General features: G+C 37.0%; 1 long non-coding RNA gene across 1 annotated transcript; it reads left to right on the forward strand.

Moving 5' to 3' along the window:
- Window positions 1-1,350: 1,350 nt before the first annotated feature.
- On the forward strand, window positions 1,351-14,463 carry LOC145670582 (uncharacterized). The gene is made up of 3 exons (XR_014128347.1): window positions 1,351-1,523; window positions 9,995-10,133; window positions 14,331-14,463. It is a non-coding gene; the product is annotated as an uncharacterized LOC145670582 (long non-coding RNA).
- Window positions 14,464-16,314: the final 1,851 nt, after the last annotated feature.

Genomic DNA, 16,314 nt, shown 5'->3' on the forward strand with positions numbered 1-16,314 from the left:
TTCTGCAAACGTTCTGGAAAGCCATGCATTTCATCGCGGTAGAACTTGGTGCGCCGTGAAGTGAAGAATGTATCAAGTACATTTTGTACCTCTACTAGGGAATTGAACTTGCGTCCTCTAAGGTGATTGTCCAAAGAATGGAACAGGTGATAATCGGAGGGTCCAATGTCTGGGGAGTATTTCGTATGCAATACTGTATCCCATTTAAGGCGTACACTGAGAAAAATCCATTATCCGGACAGCGGTATATTGTACAAATACAAGGATTCGTTATGTTTACTAAGGAAAACTGTACGGAGCGTACTTTATCCATATACTACAGAGGTACTGCCTTTTACCCGCTTAGATGTTACATCATGTCGCTGCAGGATGTCTGACATCTAACAATTTTCCGTATTTTACATACGTATACGTATGTTAAATACTTCAGCTATATGTTAAATACGTCCATCTGTGTGTGAGATCCAGGCCGCCTATAGACACCTCTTTCTTTCGCCATGGCTGACGTCATTGAACTACCGTCTTTTGCTTGCGAAACGAGGTTGTTTACAAACGGAACAGAAGAGAGGAAGGAAACAAAAGCCTGGGTAAGTACAATAGTTAACTATTACTTTAGTTAAATATTCCATTAATTATATATTCTTTTAGTGTAACTTGCTTTAATATAGTACTAAGTAAGTAATGTAGTTTATGACTACAATTCTTACTATTGTAACTCGTAAATGATTGAGGAGAATGGAATGGGTGAATCTGAATTTTGAAAAAACTTTGAATATTAATGTTTTGAAACATATTATGTTTCAAGGTAGCAAAATGAATGTTATGTGTTTATTCATTCCATTTTATATGTGACGATTTATTACTTGGTGCAGATTTACTACAGGACTGCTTAACATAATTGCTAATAAACCGTTTTCAGCGCGGAAATTTCCTTGTGTAGTGAAGATTTAGGATTTAGATTTCTGGGCTTTCGGCATCAATGGCCTTGTTACCCCATATGAGGGATGACTTTCCTCGGCGAGTACACTATCCGGGGAAAGGAAGGGAAGAAAGGATTGGGGAAGGAAGAAAACGGCCTGGGACCTATATGTTAGGTACCACTCCGGCATTTGCCTGCTGTGAATGAGGAAAACCCAAGGAAACCTCATTCAGGATGGCTGGACTTAAAATCTTTTGATACTTTTTCGACCGAGTTCTCCCCCGGGATCGAACCCGGAACAGTTCGCACCGAAGGCGAGAGCGCTAGCGACTACCCTACGCGGGGCCACTTGTGTAGTCTAGAAAACTCATTTTTACTAGGATATTTGCAAAATTTTTTTTTTTTTTTTTTTTTTGCTTTTAGTTTAACGCCCCATGATTGTACATCAATGTAAGAGAGAAGGTGACAATGAGATACATGATAATGGTGGAATCAAGAAAATGTAAGGAAACTGGAAAGTCTTAAGAATAACCACACCTACAGTGTTCACCAAAAGGCTATTTGTCGGGAGCAGGAATCGAACCAGGGACCTAACGCGTCAGAGGTAAGCGCTCTACTACAAAGCTTTCTTTTGTTTAAAGAACTTGTTTACATTGAAATATATATATTTTACGAAGATACTGACATATTTTACAGCCTCACTGAAATTTTTTAAAAAAAAAAAGTAGTCAGGGAGAGTTTACTTGTCAGATTTTTATTTTTTAATTTAATTTATTTTTATTTTTATTTATTTTTGCTTTGTTATGTTCCCTAGTTAATTAATGTTTGGGTTACTGAAAATTAAAACCTTTTTAGTATTATTGTTATGTCATCACTTTGGAACCAAAAAAGTTAGATTTTTGTTCTTGTGTTTTCATATAGGAAGTTGGTAAGTTTGTGCCTTAGCATTGGTTTGGTTTCTAGAACGTAATTGAAGGTCATGTTGAGTTGAGTCTTGGCGGGTTTAGAGTTCGTGAAGTGTCAGGCACTGCTTGTGCCCCTGTCTTCTGTCTGTGATGTTTCCTGGCTTTGGGCTGTGAGGTATTTATGTTGAGGAGTACCAACGCAGGCCGCGTGATATACAGGTAGCTACAAAACAGCTTCAACAGCTACGAGTGCCAGGTGTTCATCTTTCGTTACGGCGTGACTAATGCAGTATAGTACTAGGTTCAAATTCTATGGGTGGTAAAAATGGTCGTGGTGTGGTAAGAAATACAACGTAATTGTTATTAGTTTATTAGTGTTTCTTCATAGTATAGTTTCACTATTTCTAGAAGGAATTAAGTATTAACGAAGTAATAAATAAGCAAAAGCACACTTTGATTGGCGTTAACTATTTCTCATACTCCATTGAGAATGTTTTGATCCTCAGTTGCGCAAATATCCAGTGTGCGTTTTTTTGTTTGCTTACACTGCCTTATAGAAGAGCTCCCTCGTGGCTAAGTGGTTAGTGAACACGCCTTTGGCGTGGGACACCCGGGTTCGATTCCCGGCCGGGTGCCGCGGTGGCTCAGTGGTAGAAGGTTCACCTCTGGTGCTTGGGGTCCCGGGTTCGATCCCAGCCCCGCCAAGTGAACCTTGTGGTGGACAAACACCGTGTGCGTGGGTTTTCTCGGGGTTCTCCCGTTTCCTCCCACTTTCTTCATTCCACTATTTAATTCATTACTCATCACCGTCTCCATTAGCCTAACCGGCATAACCGTAGGACATAAAACTCAAAGATTTCATTTCATTTTTTCGATTCCCGGCCGGAGCTTATGTGGTTCGGATTCCACGTTAATCTGTAGGTCCACGTCTCATACAGCCTTGCTGCTGAAAGGAACGTTAAAATCAAATCAGCACTGTTTTACAGATGCAATTGTTCGATTCCGAGTTCGAATGAAGCTTTTTACGGGCAGGGGGCGACTTTTATATATACAATCCAAGGATTTTAGTTATTAGTCAGTGATGCAATATATAGACCTATATATATTACAAAATTGAAAGTGACTATGTTTGTGACTCTTAATCTCTTAAGAGCTGCGGTGGCTCAGTGGTAGAGCGTTCACCTCCGGTACTTGGGGTCCCGGGTTCGATCCCAGCCCCCGTCAAATGAACTTTGTGATGGACAAACACCTTGTGCGTGGGTTTCCTCGGGGTTCTCCCGTTTCCTTCCACTTTCTTCATTCCACCATTTCATTCATTGCTTATCATCAGCGTCTCCTTTAGCCTAACCGGCATAACTGTGGGACGTAAAACTCAAAGGTTTCATTTCATTTTTTCTTAATCTCTTTGGAATCTTGTACTTAGGTTCACAGCGGAAGCGACGAAATAACTCGACTCATCCATTGTAGCTCTCTTCGCAACCAGTTTCCAAAATGTTGGCAATAAGTTTGCGAAACGGGATATGACGACTCCAATTTTGGGTGAAAAGTCGCTATAAAAAATAATAGAGAAATTCATTGTCTATAAGCATTGTTTTAAAGTTGTAGATGTAAACTAAACAATATGTTCTACTCACTGGCGCAAATCCGTGGGGGGGGGGGATGACGGATACATGTCCCCTCCAATCTTGGAACTGAGGGGGACTTCTCCCCAATAATCCGATTTGAAATGTGTTTTTTGGGAGAAATTTGATTATTTTTGTCCGATTGCTACAAAGGAACGTGAGATAAAATAGATGTCCCCCAGAATAAGCCTCAAATCTGCAGCCTCCCAACGCTGAAGACAACTCTGATCCTCCACAACATTGTTTTTCAACTTCATAAGTATTTTGGACATCGCCAAAAAAAGTATGGTAACGGTCTTACCCCCCCCCCCCCAATGTTGAAGACAGATTTGCGCCGCTGGTTCTACTCACATCTTTGTAAATAGGGCGCAACCAATCCTTTAATTCAGGGATCATTTCAGGTTGTTTCGGGTACTTTTGTTCATATTGTGGTCAAAATAGTTCCGAAATAATTAACACTACAGTACTTACGTTAAGCAATTTTTTTGTAAAAGAAAAAGTGCAGAATAATTAAAAGACCCCAAAGGACAAATATAACAAACATCTTCTTCGCCTTTATTCACGCAATCTATAGCTAATCTTGTTGCTATCGGTAATGATGTATTACGTGTGTTTCTCAACGGAAACTCTGCGAACTAAAGGACATCAAGTTTGTAGTTGTTCTTCGTTAGAGGGCAAGGGTAACATAACAATGCAGGATTGTGGGGCAGTGAGTATGCTGTATTTCCAAACTCTTCATCAGTTGCGCTGATTAAAACAAACAAACAGAAAAAAAGAACGTAAAAACTGTTTTGAACTAATAATGCTTCTCTACAGATGAACATTTTGTTTGGAGCAAAAAGTCGCTAAATGTGTAAGTAGGTAAATCGTCATTTAAAAATCACCCAAAAAAGTCTCCAATCGGAAAAAAATATTTTTTGTCGCTATCGTAGGGCGACCATACGTCCCGTTTTGACCGGGACAGTCCCGTTTTAGTGGCGTGTCCCGGCCGTCCCGTCAGTAGATGGAAAAAGTAGTATTCGTCCCGTTCTATGTAAATGAAAGAAGTAAATAACAAACCCAGTATCTTTACTCCTTTTAAAAGTATTAATAATTAATAATAACAAAGAGGCAAAAATTGAACTGAAATTCCCTATATTAAACATACTCTATAGTTCGCAGTACTGCTCGAAAGGCAGCAGAGGTTTTAGCAGTTGGTTGTGTGTTGAACAAATTTCAACGTGTCTTTCCTTTTTCATAAGTACCCGCTCTGTAACAAAGAGAGAGAGGATGAAATCTGATATCAAGGCACTGATAAGAGCAAAGGTAGATCTAAAAGTCTAGGGTTGCAAGAACCTGTCCCGTTTTTAACTGAAAATTTTATGGTCAACCTACGCTATCGTTGAGGTCGAATTCCCCTTATTTAGCGACTTTACCCAAAATTGGCAACATTGACCCCCACCGAACAACCAGGGTTGAATTCAGGGGGTAGCCCGGGGGGGGAATCTCCCCCCCCCCCGAAGAAAATTCATTCCCCCCGGAGAAACTCCCAAAATTTCAGTCACAAAATGTAGAAATTACTTCACCCAATTATTTGCTTTTCTGTCCGTGTACGTGCAGACGAAATCCGATCTCTCAATATACATATAAATGACGCAGACCCATTCTATATAAATGTTAACATGTAACATCTAAGATAGAATACCAAATAGTGAATAAAACTTGTATTTCTTAACGCTATGACTGAGTTTGGCAGAACATGAAATTGTTAACTGTTGAAGAAAGGTTTGTATTTTAGTAGGTACTATACTCTATATTATATATTAGTAGGTAGCACAAGCACAGGTTGAGATACGAAAGGAAAGATAGGGAAGATCTTTCGATCATTCCATATAATCTCTCATGTCAGCAGACTTCAGTTCTTGAAAATATACAGTTCCTACATTATTTAAATAGGGCGCCTAAATCCCATTTCTCGCATCGGAAGTAACAGACGTAAATGTGTTTTACGATTGTTAAAGTAAACACATCTTTCTTTAATTAAAAATAATTCAGTTAAAGGGTGAGATTCAGTGGGCGTCATTTAGAGGGATCAGGGAGGAACAGTTATCCCTCCTTGATTAGAGACTTATATAGAATTTATCAATATGATAATAGTATATAAGTGAAAGATTGCTATTGAAGGTGGCCAAGATCCTGCTCAGTGCCGTTCCATGGGGGAGGGGCAAGCGGGGCGACGGCCCCGGGCGCCGAAGTAAGGGGTGAAAAATTCGGGAGGGAAAAAGAAAAGAAAAGAAGGAAAGAAAAACAGAGGAATGAAATACATGTGGACATATATAAAATGAAAGGAAAAAAGTAATGAAAAGTGCTCAAAATCAAGGAAAAGCAGGGTTTACTTTTTAAAATTTTCCCACCTTTGGCGGCTGGTCTGTCGACCTCACTCATATATACGGGGATGCCGTCGTATACTCTCGCGCCAAGCGCTGATTTTCCACGACACGGCACTAATCCTACTGAAGATTTCGTCAACTAAACTATTGATGTATATGCAGTGAAGAAACCAAGGCTAATATGTTTGATTTAGAATCAGAAGTGTGAGAAAGAATGATAACTTTTTATTAAGATATTCCTAAGTATGTTTGTTTTAGGAGAAAAAATATTTCAGTTAATTTAAATCTTTTTAAAAATTTTTACATTAGTAACAAACAGTAATTACTGAATATAGGAAATAATAAAAATAGTTACTGTAAATAGCAGTTAAAGTTTAGTGTAAACTATTTTTGCCAGTCTTTATTTAATGTTTTAGATGAAATCAAACGATTGTTTTCTTAAAATTATAATCTCATTGAATATTTATCAGCAATTAGTCTCAATATTAGGTAAGATGTGTATGGAATGGAATTGTTAAATATGCTGCTTTCTTGAAAAAATACAGAAAAATAACCCTCCCCCGAGCAGTTGACATTCCCCCCCGGGTGTAAATGTCTGAATTCAACACTGCGAACAACACCCCGTTATCTTTAGCCTAGCCAGCATAATAGTGGGACGTAAAACTTAAAGATTTCATTTCGAACAACACTCCCAGAAACCTATTGTTATACCATTCCCAAAACACCCTTTTGTACAGTTCTCCCTATTCGAAAAAAACATTGTAAATAGCAGTGTTCATACATAAATATGGAACTCAATTTCCCTGAATTTTCCAGGTTTTCCAGGTATTAATTTTTCAATTTCCAGGTCTAGTGGAAGAAACTAATAGTACGAGAACACATAAATTTTAAGAATACTATATTTATATATTTGAGAATGGCCACCCTTCTCCCCAATGAACGATTGCAATTAAATATTGAGTCACAAGAAAATAAATAATGAAAATAAATAAAATTTAAGTTGAAAAATATGAAGTTGAGAAACCTACTAAGGGAATTATATAATACTTTTGTTCCATACTTGAATACATTCAAAATATACAAAAATATTGGCTTGGGGAAGAAAAAAGGGCCAGCGAGATTTTAACTGATTCTTATAGTACTCGACAACAGAAATAAATTACTGAAAGAATTTTCAAAATCGGCGCAGGTAAACATGCAGAAAATCGCATTTTCATGTACCGGTTCAAAATGGGGAAGAAAAGACGACCGCGAGATTTTAATTGATTCTTGTACACGACGAGAGAAATCGATTAGTGAAGGAATTTTCAAAATCGGCGCAGGCAAACATGGAGAAAATGACATTTTCATGTACCGGTTCAAAATGGGGAAGGAAAAAGGTTCAGCGAGATTTTAACTGATTCTTGTAGTACTCGTCGAGAGAAATCGATTAGTGAAGGAATTTTCAAAATCGGCGCAGGCAAACATGGAGAAAATGGCATTTTCATGTACCGGTTCAAAATGGAGAAGGAAAAAGGTTCCGCGAGATTTTAACTGATTCTTGTAGTACTCGTCGAGAGAAATCGATTAGTGAAGGAATTTTCAAAATCGGCGCAGGCAAACATAGAGAAAATCGCATTTTCATGTACCAGTTCAAAATGGGGAATGAAAAAGTACCGCGAGATTTTAACTGATTCTTGTAGTACTCGACGAGAGAAATTGACTAGTGAAGAATTGTCAAAATCGGCGCAGGCAAGCATGAAGAAAATCGCATTTTCATGTATCAGTTCAAAATGGGGAAGAAAAAAGGGCCCGCGAGATTTTAACTGATTCTTGTAGTACTCGTCGAGAGAAATCGATTAGTGAAGGAATTTTCAAAATCGGCGCAGGCAAACATGGAGAAAATGGCATTTTCATGTACCGGTTCAAAATGGAGAAGGAAAAAGGTTCCGCGAGATTTTAACTGATTCTTGTAGTACTCGTCGAGAGAAATCGATTAGTGAAGGAATTTTCAAAATCGGCGCAGGCAAACATAGAGAAAATCGCATTTTCATGTACCAGTTCAAAATGGGGAATGAAAAAGTACCGCGAGATTTTAACTGATTCTTGTAGTACTCGACGAGAGAAATTGACTAGTGAAGAATTGTCAAAATCGGCGCAGGCAAGCATGAAGAAAATGGCATTTTCATGTATCAGTTCAAAATGGGGAAGAAAAAAGGGCCCGCGAGATTTTAACTGTTTCTTGTAGTACTCGACGAGAGAAATCGATTAGTGAAGGAATTTTCAAAATCGGCGCAGGCAAACATGGAGAAAATGGCATTTTCATGTACCGGTTCAAAATGGGGAAGGAAAAAGGTTCCGCGAGATTTTAACTGATTCTTCTGGTACTCGTCGAGAGAAATCGATTAGTGAAGGAATTTTCAAAATCGGCGCAGGCAAACATAGAGAAAATCTCGTTTTTATGTTCCGGTTCAAAATGGGGAATGAAAAAGAACCGCGAGATTTTAACTGATTCTTGTAGTACTCGACGAGAGAAATCGACTAGTGAAGAATTGTCAAAATCGGCGCAGGCAAGCATGAAGAAAATCGCATTTTCATGTATCAGTTCAAAATGGGGAAGAAAAAAGGGCCCGCGAGATTTTAACTGTTTCTTGTAGTACTCGACGAGAGAAATCGATTAGTGAAGGAATTTTCAAAATCGGCGCAGGCAAACATGGAGAAAATGGCATTTTCATGTACCGGTTCAAAATGGGGAAGGAAAAAGGTTCCGCAAGATTTTAACTGATTCTTGTAGTACTCGTCGAGAGAAATCGATTAGTGAAGGAATTTTCAAAATCGGCGCAGGCAAACATAGAGAAAATCTCGTTTTTATGTTCCGGTTCAAAATGGGGAATGAAAAAGAACCGCGAGATTTTAACTGATTCTTGTAGTACTCGACGAGAGAAATCGACTAGTGAAGAATTGTCACAATCGGCGCAGGCAAGCATGAAGAAAATCGCATTTTCATGTATCAGTTCAAAATGGGGAAGAAAAAAGGGCCCGCGAGATTTTAACTGTTTCTTGTAGTACTCGACGAGAGAAATCGATTAGTGAAGGAATTTTTAAAATCGGCGCAGGCAAACATGGAGAAAATGGCATTTTCATGTACCGGTTCAAAATGGGGAAGGAAAAAGGTTCCACGAGTTTGAACCGCTACGATGTATGTTCACGAATGTCCCCGTCTTCTCAAATTTAGTTAATTACTGTGACACTGAAACATGTGACACAGAGTCACATTGTGGATGACTGCAATCGGCAACCACTGCACATATACTCCTCCCGCCCCACAGTTTGATTATTTCGATCCATTCCTCACGTGCTAACGGCATGGTTCAACATCTGCAAGAAAGAGGTAAATGTAACGTTCAATTGGCAATAGCTTTTCACCAAATTAAGCTGCATGAAATCTGATTGCATATTTGACATACTGAGAAAATTCTAGTCCGTGGCCATATGTATCACATATCCCATCAATTCATAAAAATTTTGAACACAAAATTACGGTCGTCCGTGTGACGTACTCCCAAAAGGCCTAATGTGTATCACCCACCTCACATTCAATGAAACCACATCCGTGTAGAATTTAGAAAGGAACTTCTTATGATGTATACAGGATGTCTCAAACGTTCCCTGACATAAGATAACTCTGTTATTATCAGAGTTACAACAAAATGTAATAGGAAAAACATCTCGAAATATGACGTTTTCAATCTAAAGTGAACACTTTTAAAAAAAAATCGGACGAGATGTTTGTGCTGTATACTCTTTATGCACTCAATTTTAAATGAAAATGCAACGTTGTCATTTACCTGGACCCACAACATAAGTGAATGAAGTTACTGTTTGAAACGGGGGCTGGCCATCGACATGTTAGCGTAAAAGACAGTTACTTCACTCACTTACGTTGTGGGTCCAGGTAAATGGCAATGTTGCATTTTCATTTCACATTGGACGCATAGCGAGTGTACAGCGCAAACGGGTCATCCGATTTTAAAAATTCCTTCACTTTAGAATGAAAACATTATATTTGGAGACGCTTTCCAAAGTAGTATAATTTAGTTTGTTTAAATTTACAATTTAATACAAGTAGATTCGGATTTATATGCGTAGGATTTTGTATGCATCTAACTAATGAATTCTTTATTTTCATGCTTAACTTAGTGACTTGGCTTTGGACTGCAACTGATTATTGTAACCCATTATTGCTTGAGAAGAAACAAGATATCCGAATCTTCATTTGGAGAAATCAAACGTCTATTGGAAAGCTGGGGATTACAATCATTAATTTCTACATTTCAAGGTACGTAAATTATATATTCTGTGTTTGTTGTTAAATTACTATTACTATTATTGGGTTTAGAATCAATCAAGCACTTCATGATATTTTATGGGGATCAAGATGGGTGCCGGATAGATAAGTATTTGAGCGTCAGGCTCTTATTTCTTTTCAATTTAATATTTAATCAATGATTATTTTTCTCCCTCATTATTCCACCAAATCGTATTCCAAGATCATATATCCATTTTTGATCGATATATCCATATTTTTGATCTCTTTCATATTTCTATATTTTCGATTTTTGATATTGTTTATATTTCGATATTGCTGTATTTTTCGATATTTCGAACAAGTTTCGATAGTTTGTCAATATCGATTATCTATATCTAAATTCGGATATCCCAAAGCCCTATCGAACCCCCTCCGAAATGAAGTTTTTGGCTATGGACCTGATTAGGGATGCGCACGAGACAAGACGAGACAGAATTTTTGTTACGAAATTCGAGACGAGCTAGAGCTCTTCCAATAGAAACGGATCCAGTTTTCGAGACGAGACATAACTTTCGCGGCACCTTTTCGAGAGGAGACAATCTCAAATCTTTTCTCTTGCGCATCCCTACACTTGATCATGAGGTATCAAAAAAAAAAGTTAATGAGAAATACCGGTAACATGTAAATACAATATAGGTAGCTAAAACATTTTTGTTTTCATTCTTCAGTAATGCATTATTATTAATCTCAGGGAGGCGCGGTGGCTCAGTGGTAGAGTGTTAACCTCCGGTGTTTGGGGTCCCTGGTTCGATCCCAACTCGCGCCGTGTGGACCTTGTAGTGGACAAACACCGTGCTCGTGGGTTTTCTCGGGGTTCTCCCGTTTCCTCCCACTTTCTTCATTCCACCATTTCACTCATTTCTCATTATCTCCGTCTCCTGTAGCCTAACCGGCATAATCGTGGGACGTTAAACTTAAAGATTTCATTTTTTATTAATCTCTGTATTTTATAGTGTATTCTCAAGCTTAAGGTGATGTATAATTAAATTTTGAATTCAGTTAACTTATTTTGTTTCTCAGATTGTTTTTAAAATGTATGTACAAACGTTTATTTTCATTCTTGAGAGTTTAAAGTGACGTATAGTTATTAAACATAGTATTTAATATTGTACTCTTAACGTGGAAGTGATATACAGTTAACTTTTGAATTCAGTTAACATTTTTCTCTCTGAAATTGCTTTAAAAAGTATGTAAAAACGTTTTTATTTTATTTCTTGAGTGCTAAAAGTGATGCAAAGTTATTAAGCTTACTACTTTATATTGTATTCTTAACGCTAAACTGATACACAGTGCGTTTTTGAATAAATTATGTCAAGTTATTTGAGTGACGAACACTGGTAGAAAATCCTGACTACTACTGGAACATTTTGATTTTAAGGTGACGACTACTGGTGCAAGGATTTTAAAATATTGTTTTTCCTCCAACGGCTACTCCTTTTTTAATTCTAACTACATGGTCATTATAGGAAGGATCAGTGAGTCTTTCCAACTATGGTACAGCTCCGACAGATTCACGATGCTCAGAGAAGAGACAAAATAGTATGTTTTCAACCTTAAAGTGAGAACCACTGGCGTTTTTACCCTGCTATGCAAAAGTAAGTGAGTACTCCAATGGAGTTCCAATGCGGTACTTAATTTCTGCGTTTTAGATATATGGAAATACATGTCTCTAAAATGTAAAGAACTGATTTTTTTTATACTGAAAACTGCAACTCGGTAAGCCTTATGGATACCGAGGTATGGGAAAATAAACTATAGGTATGTGGGGCTTGCATACTTGACGCTACAATTCGGAAATTGAATTAAAATATGACTAACGGCTATCAAGATGTTGTCAAATAAAGGGAGGACCAACACAGTTAAGGGGTTTTCGTGTTAGATGCTAAAATTTCCGAAATCGGTCATGGAAAGTTAATAAACACCAGTAGCAATTTCATCTTAAAGTAATTAGATATCTTCATGGAGTGTTAGAACATCATGGAGTCTACCAAAATTAAATTTTAAAAGCTTTTGAAAATATAATCTGACATTTGTAAACAGTATTTGAAATATGTGTTTACCCAAAACTTCCAGCTAGTACATCTAACATCTGGAGAAACACTGTGAAATAAAAGCGTACGAGATCTTGAAATTTCGGAAACAATTATTGGTGGCAACAAAATTAAATAAGATGGTACTTCTCTGGGTTAAATGAGTACCTCAGTACAATTTCGATCGAAAGATTAGTTCAGTCCTAGGTTTTCTTCAGGCAATTTCAAGGGTTCATCGAGCTGTGCAAAAGAATGAAAATTTGCTGTCAATATCTAAGATAGTAACCAAGATATAAGGAATTATATATTTTATGACGTAAAAATAGAGATCTTTACGGATTTGTACTTTTGGCTCTTTCCTATAAGAAAAAAAATTCAGAAAACTACTGTATATACCTTAATAGACAATTCAGTGGGCGGGGACACAGTAGCTTAGTGGTAGGGTATTTAACTAATCTTTTTTTGCAGAAACTATTGGAGTATTCACTTAACCTGTAGAGATACGATCATACTTAACTCCCTATTTAATTTTAAAATTAAATAAAAGGAAATATTTCAGTGTAGCGACCCACGATTATGCATTTTAGTCTCAGGGAGATTATGATTAAAGCAAGTGAATGTTGTTGACAGAATTGATGGAATGCAAAGGTGGGAGGAAAGAGAGTACCCCGAGAAAACCCACGAATACGATGTGCACTACAAACTGACTTGACCGTGGATCGAACCAAGAACCCAATACACTAGAGGTAAGCACTCTACCCCTAAGCCATCGTGCCCTCGCCCATTTAATTGTCTATTAAGGTATATACGGTTGTTTTCTGAAATTTCTTCTTCTTACAGCAAATACTCAAAAGTACAAATCCATGTGGGTCTCTATTTTTACGACGTCATAAAATGCATAATTCCTTATATCTCGCTTGCTATATTAGATATTGACAAAAAATGTTCACTTTATTTCAGAGCCCGATGAACGCTTGGAATTGTCCAAAGAAAATTTAGAGCTGAATTAATCTTTCGATCGAAATTGTACTGACGAGTGTGAGGTACTCACTTATCCCATATAAGTACCATCTTATTTAACTTTTGTTAGGATCAATAATTGTTTTCTGAAATTTCAAGATCTAATACGCTTTTATTGTATGGTGTCTCTCTAGCTGCTAGATGTACTAGCTGGAACTTTTAGGTAAATACATATTTCTAATACTCTTTACAAATGTCAAAATATATTTTACAAAACTTTTAAAATTTAATCTTGGTAGACCCCATGATGTTCTTAAACTCCATGGAAATACCTAATTATTTTAAGATGAAATTGCTACTGATGCTTATTAACTTTACATGACCGGTTTCGGAAATTTTACCACCTAACACGAAAACCCCATAACTATATGGATCCTCCCTTTATTTGACAATATCTTGATAGTCATATTTTAATTAATTTTCTAAATTGTACTGTCTAATATGCAAGCTCCACGTACCTATGGTGTCGCTTTTTATTTCAACATATTTCGGTAACTGTTAGGCGTACCGACTTGCGGTTTCGGTAAACACACACCTCTAACGTTCTTTAAAACGTTATTAAGACATATTTTAGAATATTTAGAAATGAGAGTTCTGGGAATATCATGGTACCCGAAAACCCCCATCAGGGCGTGTGTGTAGTGTATTTAATTGAAACTACTTTTGAGGTTGTTGTAAGCCCTCGTAATTACGTTTCCGAAACTGCACCATCTAGTACGCAAACTCCACAGTTCTGTAGTGTCGCTCTTTATTTTCCCATATCTCGATATCCATAAGGCTTACCGAGTTGAGGTTTTCGGTAAACAGATGTCAGTTCCTTACATTTTAGAGACATATATTTTCATATATCTAAAAAATACAGACATTAGGTACCCCATGGTAGCCCGAACACCATTGAGGTACCCACTTACTTTTGAATGGTAATACATTTTGAGTTGTTGTTCAGCATCAATAAACACTTCATAGTTTTTCTACGTGCAACCCAAAAGTCCATACCTGACCGAACAGATTTTGTCCATTTAATCTCAAAAATGTTAAGATACTTTGTATTGTTAAGTTCAACCAAATTAAGCACACTGAATATAACATTTTAAATATTTTCTGATTTTTGTTGCAGGTATTTCGTGCATCAAACCAGGATTCTGCTTGAAAGACAGTCAAAAGAAGCAGTGTAGGTTGTGGCTAAAAGTACGCCCTTTCTGAAGACAGACTCAGTTTTACTTACATTATTTTGTACGAATATATAACCCTAATAAAGATACTGTACTACAAATTATTTCTTTCTTCCATAAATTATAATAAAATATTATCTCTGTTTAAAGAAAATGATTGTTAATGTTAAGTCATTTTAATTCTTTTTCTCTGTAATAAGAACATTATCCCTAGCAATATTTTTTATCTTTGTGCTATTGCGATTGGATGAAGTAAAATTCTATACGAAGCACTATTATTTCAGACATGCATTAATAACTAATGTATTGTTCTGTATGTAAGACAATGTGTATACTGAACATGTCTAGCGAAGGTGTTGTTTTAATACAGAATCTATAACTCAGCTTTTCAGTAGTCAACTTTATTGGGAATCCGAAGAAAGAAGTTTAAAAAAAATGTTGGACTTACCAGCGTGTGTGTGTTCGAATTCTGGACTAATCCAAATTATCCAGAGAAATCATTATATATTTCTTTGTTGCTATTTCAGATGTATCCTTTATCCAAGTCGTATGAAACGGAGACTTCATACATCGCTATACTTTGTATGAACTATGTTCCGTATTTACTTAATCACTTTGTAACTTTCTCTAGTGTTGACAAGGCCGCAGGTGTCAATCGAATAGTTTAGTGTTTCACTCATGTCACCTTGTGACTAAGGTACGTCCTGTCGGTATATATATGGTACTGGGTTCAATTAGCGATAAAATACATTTTTAGCGTTAAACAAATGCAAAAATCTACACGAAATGAGATACCGTGATCTCTGACTTACGGATAACACCAAGCAACTAATGGTACTGAGTGTGATTGAGTTTACTAATTACTATTTGGCTAAAATCAGTGTTCCTTTATCTATAGTTCTTTTCGTGCTTTGAATTGCAAAGTTTGAAATAACCGTTTTAAATTATTGTGTATATATATCTTCCGAGTAATTCTGAGAATCATTGATCTTTCTTTAAGCAATGTATGAGACTGTTAAATTGCTCTTTCCTTAAAATGTTGCACTAAGAAGGATGCATCCAGGAAAGTCCAAATATGCAGAATGTCTATAGCAGGGAAGAATAAATATGTTTAGTCGATGGCTGCACAACGCCTCCGCTGTCACCACGTTGTCACACAGCGAATACAGCGAACGTTTAAGAGTATTCTGCACTTACTATTAGGTATCGGCCTGGGAACTTTGGCGCATCTACCCAGTCTCCTTCTTGGTGTTTCATTTTTAATGGCGAGTACTGAGTAGGAATCATATTGTAAGCGAATACGTTTCCGGCTGACACCACACTTTTAATTATTGCGACATTTAAAAAAAAAAGACATACCTGTTAATTAAAATGTACAGAGAAGTTATTTCTGGAAAATTCTATTCAGGCCTCTTGTGGTAACAACTGCACTTTAGTAGAAGATACTATTAAGGAAAAGAATGAGGTAAAATAATCTTTATATCGTACAAGCAATGGATGATAACAGCTTAATAAATGATTGTACGTAAATCTTGTTTGAGTTTGAATATAGGATTGTATAAGGCTGTGCATTTTGCATTATTATTGAGGTGCTGCAACTAACTAACTGCAAACCATATGATAAATTCTTACAGTAATATATCACATATTGATTTACTCTGTATGGAAACGAAAATAGTTTAATATATGGTTAACCTCCTTTGTGCCAGGGGCGGATCCAGAGGGGGGCGATCGGGGCGATCGCTCCCCCCCCCCCACAAGAGGAAACTTTCTTATTTTATATATAATTAAACCCATCCATAACAAGTTTGGAGCTCTTAAAAGTAGCAGTATTACCGCCGACCGCCCCCCCCAGAAGTCCGTCCTGGATCCGCCCCTGCTTTGTGCCCATAATTTTAAAATTAACGCTTGTGTCACTTTTCAACACTT

The sequence above is a fragment of the Thermobia domestica genome, chromosome 14, assembly GCF_964235325.1.
Source record: "Thermobia domestica chromosome 14, izTheDome1.hap1.1, whole genome shotgun sequence".
Classification (NCBI taxonomy): domain Eukaryota; kingdom Metazoa; phylum Arthropoda; class Insecta; order Zygentoma; family Lepismatidae; genus Thermobia; species Thermobia domestica.